The sequence below is a fragment of the Amblyomma americanum genome, chromosome 2 (genome assembly GCF_052857255.1).
Source record: "Amblyomma americanum isolate KBUSLIRL-KWMA chromosome 2, ASM5285725v1, whole genome shotgun sequence".
NCBI classification, from domain to species: Eukaryota; Metazoa; Arthropoda; class Arachnida; order Ixodida; family Ixodidae; genus Amblyomma; species Amblyomma americanum.
In genome coordinates, this window is record NC_135498.1 from 196,285,916 (window position 1) to 196,298,257 (window position 12,342).

The 12,342-nt window shown below is 48.8% G+C and overlaps 1 pseudogene; it reads left to right on the plus strand.

The window, feature by feature from the left end:
- Positions 1-701: 701 nt before the first annotated feature.
- On the plus strand, positions 702-793 carry LOC144122245 (U2 spliceosomal RNA; annotated as a pseudogene).
- Positions 794-12,342: the final 11,549 nt, after the last annotated feature.

Here is a 12,342-nt window from a genome sequence, read left to right on the forward strand (position 1 = left end):
GCGCTTTCAAGATTGTCTCTAAAGGCTATCTGAAATCTTTGCAATGTGTCTTAACGCGGTGCCATGGGCCGGGTTCTCGTTCGGGCTTCAGTTCGCGGATTTGCCCGGCGCGCTGGCTGTCGTCATGCAGCTGGCGCATCGGCCAATTGCGTGAGCCGAAACCAGACTCGCGAGATTCCGGCCCCTGCATCATCTTGGCGTTACGAATGCAGCGACACCGCATCTTGCTCACGTCGGGCTACGGATGAGCGGAGGCCGTTCGGCTTGCGCTATCCTCGAACTCACTGGTGTTCCAACTCTATGTACGCGAACTTTTGCGAGAAGTGGACTCTGTGGCTGTGCTCCTGCACTAGTCACTAATCCTCTGGTATTCGTCATGCAGGTGTTTGCCATCGCTGCCAACGCGCTCTTCGCTGCTCTGCTCGCCCTTCCCCCCACCACGGTGTCGAGTGCAGCACCCACCTGCTGAGATCACAGCATCCAATTCCTGCTTCCGCCCGACAACAACGCTTCATCCTGTCCGGCAGCGCCACTACCTGGATTTCTATTTCTGGATGCTCAATGGAAAGCCGTATCACCACAGTCATCGCCCGCCGATATAAAAGGGCTGCAACCACCTTCGCCGCCCTGTGGTGGTGGGTTCGAAGCCCCGTAGGCTGTTTTCGGTTATAGAATATCTGATACGGGTCCCATTTGAACCCAACATATTTTTGGAAATGTGGCGGAGTGCTTGAAGGTTGCTTCACTTCCGCCACCGGTCGGCCCGGTATTGCACTACCTCCGGGATCGACCTGGGACATTATAGCGCGCGTCTTTTCTATCCTATGTTTCTTTCTATCTTATCTTTAAACTCTCTACTCTGCACGTCGTAGCGATTGTGGCTCAGCTTGAGCCAGTGCGCAGGCCTGTGCAATTTCCTTTTCATTTTTCCTGGCAACAACAACAGAAGCCGCTCTGTGGGCTCGGTGGCTGTGCTCCCGCACAAGTCACTAATCCTCTGGTATTCGTCATGCAGCTTGGTAACAAGTATTCTCTGTTTGCAAAAAAAAACAAAAAAACTAGCAACTATTTCTTAGTGCAGCTGCCGAGCCCGCAGTGCTGCGTTTTTCTTGTAGCCGATTGCGGCAATGTTTTGCGTGCCTTGTTGCTCTTGGCAGGTGATGTCGAATCTAACCCAGGCCCTAACACTATTGAGGATATGCTCGCTGACCTAAAAAATATATCTGCCGGTCAAACCGCGCTCATTTCCGAAATAAAAGACCTCAAAACTCCGGTCAATTCAAGTGAAGTTGCCATAGCCGGCTTGATAGTTCACTCGGCCGCGCACCCTATATCGTCCCTCCAGCCCGCATATCTCTCATCGCACTCGTCATCCTTTTCAAGTTTCCCGACCTCGTGCCCGAACTACCACATTTGCCGCATCATTTTTTCCCGTACTGCAGCAGACTGGAACGACTTACCCAACGACATCGCAGCCATCACGTGCTCATCCAACTTTGCCAATAATGCTACCAATCATGTTTCGTTGTGTTAACACTTGCTTGCCAAAATATATGTACCCACCCCTTATGTAATACCCTTCGTGGGCCTTTAAGGTAATAAAGCGCAACCAGGCGTGAAGACGTCGATCTGTGCCATTGGGTAGGTACGCTTCTTTGCAGCATCTCTAAAACAGCAAATAGAGCATGTAACTTAACTGCGTAGCGTATTCTTTGACCAGCGCGTAGCAAGCAGCCTAGAGGGCATATTTTAGACGTGACTTTAGCCATATGTTTACAGTGATGTCCGCCTTAACTTTCTAATGAGAATCCACTGAGAACGTTGCAGGCATCATTAAACATTGTTTTTTTATTCACTCAAGGATGAACCAACTAGCCCGATTTAACACTCAAAATCAGTGTTCAGAGTTCGTTAGTTCATTTATCAAGCGTATCGCGGGCATGACACACGAGTGTCCCGGATAACCTCGTCAATTCTATTTGATATGTACGTCGCTGTGAGACATTAATGTTGCACCGGGCCTGTACTAGAACTGACTGGCATCACAGCCTGCTGGAATACAAGTAAATTTTAGTGCATAGACCCGGTGCTTTTCTCCTGGCTTAAGTATATTAATAAAACAACTTGCATAACGGTTGCAATTCACTTATGTATTTTCAATTTAGCACGCTTATTTTAATCAAAGAATTAAAGCTGAAGTCTGCTACTATCGTTGCTTTATAGTGGGATCGGGCAACTGCTGCAAAATTTCGCTACTGGATCGTACGGAGCGAGAAAATCTTATGCGTGCACGAGGGCTAAAAGCGAGACTGAGTGAGCAATGCCTGCGTCTCGTCAACCTCACCGTCATCTGCTTTGAGCTACATTGATTATTTCGCTTTTAGTACTAAGTTCTTGCGGGCTGGTTGGTTCATTTTCGATGAAGGTCAGTAACTGCGCAAAAGGGCGAGGAAACGAAGACTGCCAGCTGTTTATCTGCCTGTGGTGTCGTATACGTTTCTTTACCTTCTATCATCGTCCCTTTGTGCTGTTTCTCAACATCCTTAGTTTTTGTCGCCGGGGCGATCAATCAGTAAAAAGCCATGAGGCCACTGAGCAAAGTAAGCAAAGACAGGTGTGACAGCGCAGTCACACTTTGTTTGGTGGGAACTTGTTAGACAGTTCTAGTTGTGCGTCCGCAAAGGCTTGGCGTACGCAAGGAGCTCGCGGGGGTGGTAGTGCGCATGTGCAGAACGCGAGCGCAAAAGCAAGATGATTTTTTAACCTTTACGAACATGTATTTTAAAAACTGAGAAATACGTCGGTGCTTTCTGTTGTGCTGGATTGTACAGCAAAGTGGACATTATGTACCTTATAAGGATCAATATTTAGACGAGTAATGAGTTGAAATTAGCTAATAAACTTTATTATTTCTGCTTTAAAGGGCAATGCTATCTTGCAAAACTCATCCGTCAACATAGAAGGTTAGCGTAGTATTTAAGTTTTGTTACTCGGCAATGTAGTTCGAAGTATCGAAGGAAAGCTTGTCCAATTGGCTTGCCCACATTACCAAACTATACAATGCCATCGTTGTGCCTGGTGTTGCCGCCGAAATCTAGCTAACTTATACATCATCAAATGAACTAACTGCGTCTGCATTTGATGCATGCCTTAGAAGTGCGAGAAGAAATTTTTTTATAAAAATGCAATGCTGGAAAGCCGACTCAACGAGATTTATGGTGCGTATTTTTGACGATCATGATCTCCAACGATACTGCCGATTAAGGTTATTTAAAAACAGCTGACATTCGAAAAGGACGGCCATCAATTTTGCAATATAACCTTGCCTCTAAGATCAAAATAGAAAAGTCTATCAAAGCTAATCGTTTAGCTACGCATACATTTGAGGAACGTAAGGTCCGCCTTGCTGCACAATCTACCTCAGAACACCACACCGACGTAACTAAGTATTTAAATAAAAATTTCAAAAAGTGACAAAAATCAGCCTGTATATAAAATATCAATGTGAAGGAAAAAATGTATCTGTCCCGCTCTTTGTCCGCCGCATTTCACACACACATACTTAAGGTAATGAAATCGGAGTACGGCATTCAGGTTTTGTTTTTTGGTTGGGTTGTAGTGCGTTCTGCCTTGGGAAACTCTTGTGGCAAAAGTTAAGGCATAAAAAACCTAACGCTTCAATAAAACGTGTTTCACCTTGTGTTATCCATTCAATCCTCCTCATTTATGGGGCCACATGTGCTGTCGGGGCTAAGAGTTCCTAGGACGCATGAGCTAGTATGCAATCAAGAAAGCGCGCGCCCCAGTTGAAGCTGAAAGACAGCGGGTACCCTCAGCACGTAATCGTTGAAGCTTGTGCAAGAATGGCAAGGTGGACAAGGTGGATCAAGGACGGGTCGCGGCCCAAACTCCGAGAAACAGAGCGTCGAAGTTTTGCCGTCATACCATACGTGCACAGATTGGTGCATGAACTTAAAAATGTAGCAGATCGTTACAGCATTCCGATTGTGTTTTACGCCCCTCGAAAGTAGGGAGCAATTTGTTCACAGGTGTACAGCCGGATAGAAGGAGGCGAAAGAGCGGTACGAAAAATAAAAAAAAATGAGTGCAGCATCAAACACAAAGCCCCGTTCATTACCTGGGCCAGGGTGGTGGTGTACAAATTGCCGTTATCGTGTGGTGCACTATACATGGGCCAAACTGCACGATGCGTCAACGAAAGATTAGGAGAACCCCGAAGATTGCTCGGGGAGATTCCTTTGATAATCTCCCTAAACATTGCCGCACGTGCAGAACAACCGAAAAGAAAAAAAATCCAGTGCAAACCACTTTTCGAAAAAACGACCATCCCATTCATGCACAGGGATCAACTCACGCGTGAGCTCACGAAAGACTTCTATATGCGCAACAATGGAGATAAGTGCGTTAGTCAGATCTCCGTCCGCTTCTCTGATAGGGAGTATCTTTTCTCGAACGAATCATTGGGATTCACGGGGTAACATGGGATGCTCATTACGTTTTTTTGTTCTTGTTGGTTTCACTATTTATACCAGCATATGTCTGGAGTAAACTTTCAGTTGTGAGTAGCGCTCGTCTTTGTTTGTCTCGCTTGTTCTCGTGTTTCCGCGCCAACTTCTTCCGTATGTACTAGCCCAGGGGTGCATCCTCAGCCCGACCTTAAAGGGCACGGCGCTACTATTACGAACGCACCGGCCAACCCATTCCTGTTCTTTATACAGGTCATGGATTGGACGAGCATCGAATTAGTGCCAGCGACCAAAGCATTGGACTACCGCACTGCCATCATCGGCAACCAAGATCCCTGGCTACTTCCTGGCAATCGCGGCTTCGAGAGAAGCCCGGCTCCAGCCACAGCTTCAGAGGGCACTGCGGGACTATGACAAACGCACCGGACAATCCATTCCAATTTTTTACAAAGGGTAATGTTGGGCACTCCCTTTGTTTCTGTAGCCATGAGAGATTGATTATTGTCGTGCCATGCCCGGCTGTTTGGTTTTTTAAAATTTTGATGTCCGGTGACGTTGAGGCAAATTCTGGTTCCGATAGAATTGAGCTTGTGTTGCAGAACATGCAGGCCAGGCTTTTCAGGAGTACATTGATAACGTCTAGACATCACAGGCATCTTTGGAAAATTCTGTAACGACTAAGGTCACTGAGTTGAACAATATGCTACGGGTCATCGCGCAACACACGGACGATATTGTACAGTTACGGTCATAGGTTTCTTCCTTTAAGAAGGTAATCACAGATAAACAAAAAAAGATAAATGACTTAGAGGATAGTAGTAGGCGCAGAAACCTTGTAATTTCCGGCATTCGTGAAACAAAAAGGAGAACACTAGCAGCTTGAGAGAGCAGGTTCTGGACAACATATTCCAGGAAAAACTCGGTGTTGTGGCGAGAACTGTCGAAAGAATACACAGAATAGGGGCAAAACGTAGCGACAAACCAAGACCGGTATTGACTTTTTCGATTATAATGAAAAAATGAAGATACTCCACAACTGCCATAAGCTGAAGACCACAGACTATTCAATCAACCACGACTACAGTAAAGCGACACTAACTAAACGCTCCAACCTGTGGAAGTTTGGCAAGCAATTCAAAGCTCAAACCAAAAAGGTTACATTGGACTACGATCGTTTACGCGTGGACGAGACCATATATGTGTCCGTCGAATCCACCTCATAGGCAGTTCAACTATTCCGAACCAAAGCAGGCGATGAACCAAGTTGACGAAAACTTAGTGAGTTGCGCATTATTGTGGTTAATGCAAGATGTCTTGTTAATAAGTCGTTTAACTTAGAAGACATCATTTTTCTATGTGACCCTCACATCATAGCGGTCACGGAAACGTGGGTTTCATCTAGTATTACAGATTCTGAAATCATTCCACCAACCCACGAAATGATCAGACGTGACAGAGAAAGACTAGGGAGGGGGGGGGGAGGCGTAGCTGTAATTGCAAGAAATAATATGCAATTCGTTCACCTGGAAGGAATCCGAGGTCATGAAAGCGTATGGTGCACAATCAACTATCAGAATCTTTCGGTATTGCTCGGCGTGGCTTACCATCCTCCAAAAAGCGCTGTGTAGTTTATGGAATCAATGACCCCGTACTTAGAGCGCACAATCAAACCTAATGACCGGCTAGTGCTCACTGGAGGCGTTAACTTACCGGGCATAGATTGGAAACAACGGGCGGGTTTGGGATCCGGAGATACTGAAAGCGCCCGCCTTCTCCTTGATACCATATTTTTACATGACCTCAAGCAGATTGTAAGTGCTCCAACACGCGTCACTAAAACAACTGAGTCGGTTCTTGACCTTGTGTTTCTCAAAAATATTCCCGATGATTACGCTCTCTGTACTGCTGAAGGAATTTCGGACCACAGGCTCGTGCATGTAAATGTGAAAACAGATCGAAAAAAGCCCAGGCATTTTCGCCAACCGTTTCGTGATTTTTTCAGCTGCAGACGACGAATCCATCCTTGATAACCTGCACCTCTTCTTTTATGATTTTGAGGGTAGCAGACATGTCTCGCAACTTTGGGATCAAGTAAAAATTTTAATTACGTCTTGCATTAAGCTTTGGTCCACTACGTTGCAAAACGGTAAAGCGTCGCAATCCGTGGATTAACCGAGAGAATATTCACTTTAAACGCCGTATTGCACAAAAACAAATAACTAAGAGAAGGGAAGTGTGGAACAGCTTAAAAAATGGTAGCGTACCTGGCGACCTTACAACTATCGCTAATGAATTTACTAGTACATTCCAGCATGCCTATTATGCTCGATCGCGCACCGATCGTGTACAAACTTCGAACATTGTCCCGTTCCCACTTGCCGTCGAAACGCCCGAACTAGCGGTTAGTCGTGAGGGGATATTTTCACTCTTGCCACATAATAAAGTTAAATCCTTCGATGGCACTGACGGCATACCCAACGCATTTCTTAAACGGTATTCCGAAATACTGTCTCATTATCTGTTTATTATTTTCGACGCATCTCTTAAGCAAAGTGTATTACCAACTGTCTCGTTAGCAGCTAAAGTAGTTCCAATATTCAAATTCGGAGACAAGTTAAATGCTGCTAACAATAGACCAATCTCTTTATTATGCATTTGCTGTAAAATACTGGAGCGTGTTATAGCCCACCACATATCTAATCACCTAGAACTAAAAGGCTTTTTCGCCGCCTATCGGCATGGCTTTTGAAAAAACTTCACCGTTACCCGGTTTTTATCTGACATTCATGGCTTTGCTCCAGCCGTTGGTCGTGGAGAACAAATTGATGCCATATTTCTTGATCAATCGAAAGCTTTCGACCGCGTAGTGCACACTTTATTGGTCGACAGAATAAGAAAAGCGGGGGTTCCTGACAATTTGATTCGCTGGTTGCAGGCATACCTAAGCAATAGGACGCAATTTGTGGAATGTTCGAGGATTGGATCTGTTTTTACAGATGTGTTCACCGGAGTGCCACATGAATCTGTGCTCGGGCCCTTGTTGCTTGTTATTTATATCAATAGCATTTCTGACAATCTCGATGATAGAGTAAGGGTCGGATTGATTCCAGTTATTTATTTATTTATTATAGAGACCTGCAGCGCCCGAAGGCGTTATTGCAGGGGGAAGCACAATAACTTCTGCTCGTTTAGTCGAAAGTACCACAGGATAACAAAAATACAATAACACAACTAATAATGGATGAGGAAAAGCACGCACTTAAGGAAGACAACCGGGCTTCATAAATAAAAATACTCTGTAAGACTGGCCTTCGGCTTTGGAATCTCCAGAGGGTGGCGCTTAACGAAAAAAATGACGAGAAGCGCCGAACGCTCCGAAGCTCTAGCGCCGAGCGCTCGGTCCCTCGTGCGTGCTCTGGACTGAACGCTGCCTCTGGTCTGTGCCTGGACTCTTCCGCTGGCTGTTCGCGACGCTGTGCTTTTGAAGGCGTTTCTTATTACAAGTGGTGGAGGTGCCAACGATAACCTGGCCCTGGAGCCTCGCACCCGCGCTTTGCCTACCGCCTCTGCAATGCCTGAGACCGTCACCCAAACCGCTTCCGTCGGCTATCTTTTGTTCCGGCGCCGCGCGCGAGCGTGACCCGGCCATCTTCAGCGGCACAGATGACACGAATGTGGAGGATTGGTTGGCCTCCTATGAACGCGTAAGCGTATACATTAAGTGGGACGATACCCTCAAGCTCACCAACGTTATCTTTTATTTGAGCGACGGTAGTCAATCTCTGGTTTAGAAACCACGAGGCTGACTTCTCAAGCTAGGCAGCTCTAAAAACCAGCCCGACAGAAATCTTTGGCCGTCCCGCAGTGCGTAAGCTTCGCGCCGAGCAACGCTTGCGAAGTCGGGCCCAGGAAACCAGTGAAAACTTCACCAGTTATATAGAAGATGTCGTCGACCTCTGCAAGCGTGTCAACCCTGCTATGAGCGAGGTCGACAAGATCAGATATATTATGAAAGGCATTGAGGATGATGCCTACCAGATGCTCGTCGCCAAAATCTCCAGACTGTCTCTGGTGTCATCAGCTACTGCCAAAGCTTCTATGAGCTGCGCAAACTGCGCCTTTCTACCCTGCGTGCAGGCTTTCAGGAGGCCACAATTTCCAACTTGGCTCTCCCAGGGGACGGTACTCTGGACCAACCGTCGCTCCTCCAGCGCATCCAGCAGTTTATACGTGAGGAAGTCGCACGCCAGCTATCTTTGTCTACCTGCCTGCCTGCGCCTGCGCCGTCGCTCACTCCCAACCTACAGCGTGTTATCGAGGAGCAGGTCGCTGAAGTCCTGTCACCTCCTCCGCAGCCACCTCTGATCGCGGCTCCTCTGACGTACGCCGATGCCGTGGTGCGGTCGCGGCCCTCAACTACTGCCCCAGCGACCTGCAACCCCACCTTACAGTCCGGTGGCCCGCCCTCGATCATAGCCGCAGTCACTCAACCCCTGGCGCACACAAGACAACCGCCCTATTTGCTACGCCTGTGGCGTCGCTGGCCAGGCGGCTCGTTTGTGTCGCAGTCGTGACCACCGTCCCTACAATTATAGGCGTGAGCCGACGTACGACCTTCCGCCGTCGTCCTCGCCTTCGTCACACGAGCCGCCTCCGGATTCTCCCTCTCCCTGGTACCATCCCCGCTCCCGCCGCTCGCCGTCTCCTGCCCGCCGTTCCCGTTCTCCCATGCTCCGCCGCTAACTCGCCGTCCATGCGGAAAACTAACGTCCGGCCGCAGTTCCGGAGGCAAGAACTGCGTCGCCAGCGACTCACTCAAGACCTGTTTCTGTGCCTGCCAATATTATTACCAGCCGCCGCGGTGGCTGAGTGGTTATGGCGCTCGGCTGCTGGCCCGAAAGACGCTGGTTCGATCCCGGCCGGGGCAGTCGAATTTCGATGGAGGCGAAATTCTAGAGGCCCGTGTACTGTGCGATGTCAGTGCACGTTAAGGAACCCCAGGTGGTCAAATTTCCGGAGCCCTTCACTACTGCGTCTCTTATAGCCTGAGTCGCTTTGGGACGTTAAACCCCCATTATCCACAATATTATTACCGTGTTCGTTGAGGGAGTCGCCGTTGAAGCACTTGTTGACACTGGCGCAGCCGTTTCCGATCTCAGTCACACCCTCTGTCGCAGACTAAAAAAAGTGACGACGCCCCTTCCTCCCGTTTCTCTCCGCACGGCCAGTGCTCAGTACATTCGACCGTTAGCCGCCTGGACCGCCCGCCTGCTCATCGAGAACGTTCCCTACACAATCGAGTTCATCGTCCTTGCCCGCTCCTCTCACGACGTTGTCCTTGGTTGGGACTTCCTCTCCTCACATCACGCCGTTATTGACTGCGCCCGTGCTCAGCTTGACTTGTCGCCCATCAGTGACGCCCCCTTGGACGTAACCGGTGCTGCTGCCGCTAATGTGGTCGTCTCAGAGGACACAGACGTTCCGCCTTTCTCTTCAGTGCTGGTGCCTCTTAATTGAGCTGCTCTCTCAGATGCAACTGTCACTTATATTCCCTCTTTATGTTGCCCTGACCAGAAGTCTGTTTTGCTTCCTCATGCCGTGCTGACAATTGTTCGTGGCTCCAGCGCTATTTATGTGGCCAACCCGTTCTCCTGCCCTACCACTTTACTCCGTGGCCAATCGCTTGGTAGAGTCGCCTTTCTCGATCCCGCCTCAGCATAAACCCTCGTCGATAGCACAGCTGGCCTTCACGTAAGCGCCATTACGCCTGTTTCCATCACGAATCAGTCGTCTGTTGATATTTTTCACCGTTCCGCCGACGCCGCCCTGACGTCTACCCAACGAGACCAGATTGTCGCCGTTCATCAGCGTTTTCAAGCTTCGTTTGACTACCAGCAACCTTCCTTGGGCCGCACCACCAACGTTGGCCACTGTATTGACACTGGAACCCATGCCCTTTGTGCCAACGTCCGTACCACGTGTCAGCCGCTGAGCGCCGCATCATTGACGAGCAGGTGACCGATATGCTCATGCGTCCCGTGATACAGCCGTCGCACAGCCCGTGGGCATCGCCAGTGGTCCTGGTCAAGAAAAAAGACGGTTCCATCCGGTTCTGCGTTGACTACCGTCGTCTGAACAAGATTACACGCAAGGATGTTTACCCTCTCCTCCATATCGACGATGCCCTCGACTGCCTGCAGGGCTCTGAGTTCTTTTCTTCATTGGACTTGCGCTCCGGTTACTGGCATGTGCCGATGGCGGAGGCCGATCGCCCAAAAACTGCATTCGTCACACCCGATGGGCTCTATGAATTTAATGTCATGCACTTCGGCCTCTGCAATGCACCCGTCACATTCGAGCGCATGATGGACAGCATATTCCGAGGTCTCAAATGGCACACATGCCTTTGTTATCTAGACGACGTTGTAATCTTTTCCCGGACTTTTCGTCTCACCTCCATCACCTTGAAACTGTCCTTCGCTGCCTGGCCGACGCTGGTCTTCAACTCAATTTGAAAAAGTGCCGCTTCGGAGCTCGGCAGCTCACTATTCTCGGACATGTCGTGTCGAAGGATGGCGTTCTCCCGGATCCAGCCAAGTTGCGAGCTGTGGCTGAATTTCCGTTGCTAACTTCTGTAAAAGAGCTCCGCAGCTTCGTCGGCCTCTGCTCCTACTTCCCCCGCTTTGTCCGCAATTTCGCCACTATCATCGATCCCCTGACCAAGCTCCTTTCCAGCCACGACCTTTCGGCCTTGTCGCCGGCCTGTGATGAAGCGTTTACGACACTCCGTCGCCTCCTGACCACTCCACCAATTCTGCGTCACTTCGACCCTCGTTCTCCGACGGAACTCCACAGCGATGCCAGCGGCGTCGGCCTCGGTGCAGTACTCGCTCAGCGCAAGCAAGGCTTTCACGAATAAGTTGTCGCTTACGCTAGCCGGACACACACTAAAGTTGAAGCCAACTATTCTGCCACCGAGGAGGAGTGTTTAGCCATCTTTTGGGCGGTCGTAAAATTTCGTCCCTACCTGTACGGGCGCCCTTTTGACGTTGTCACCGATCACCACACCCTCTGCTGGTTGTCCGCTTTGAAAGATCCCTCTGGTCGACTGGCGCGCTGGGCTCTGCGACTCCAATAGTACGCCATTCCTGTTATCTATCTTTCCGGCCGCAAACATGCCGATGCTGATGCCCTCTCACGTTCCCCTGTACCACATTGTTACGCCTGAATGTGGTGATCACTGAACACAAGAACGCAGGATCCGACGAACGTCTGCACCACAACTCAAGATCGCTTCTTCTTCTTCTTCTTCTTCTTCTTCTTGTTCTTCTTCTTCTTCTTCTTCTTCTTCTTCTTCTTCTTCTTCTTCTTCTTCTCAAGTAATATGGCACATACCCGCGTGGGGGGGGGGGCGGGGGGGTTGGCCAAGGTATAGAGTAGAATGCCAATGAAGCATTTGCGCGGGGAAGGAAACGTCAGAAGACTGAATCAAGGCAAAAAAATTGGAAAAATAAAATGAATTCAAGAGGTATGAGTCATCCGGAATAGAATCAATCTAGCCTTTTTTGGACATGCGAAAGAATTTTGTATATAGCTAACAAGATAATCGATTAGTTGCACTTATGTAATCGTGAAGGTAGCCGCATACACTGCTTAACGGGAATCCCTTGGCGCTCGCACCGAACGATAGAATAACTGTAAGAGACAGAGGCAGTCCTAGTCTCGAAAGAGGAACCTCCAGATATTGCTTTCTCTGAACCGCGAACCGCCGGCAAGAGAGGAGAAAATGATCGATTGATTCAACTTGCCCACATGATACACAAAGGTTTGTCGCAGCGAACCCGCACCTGCATAA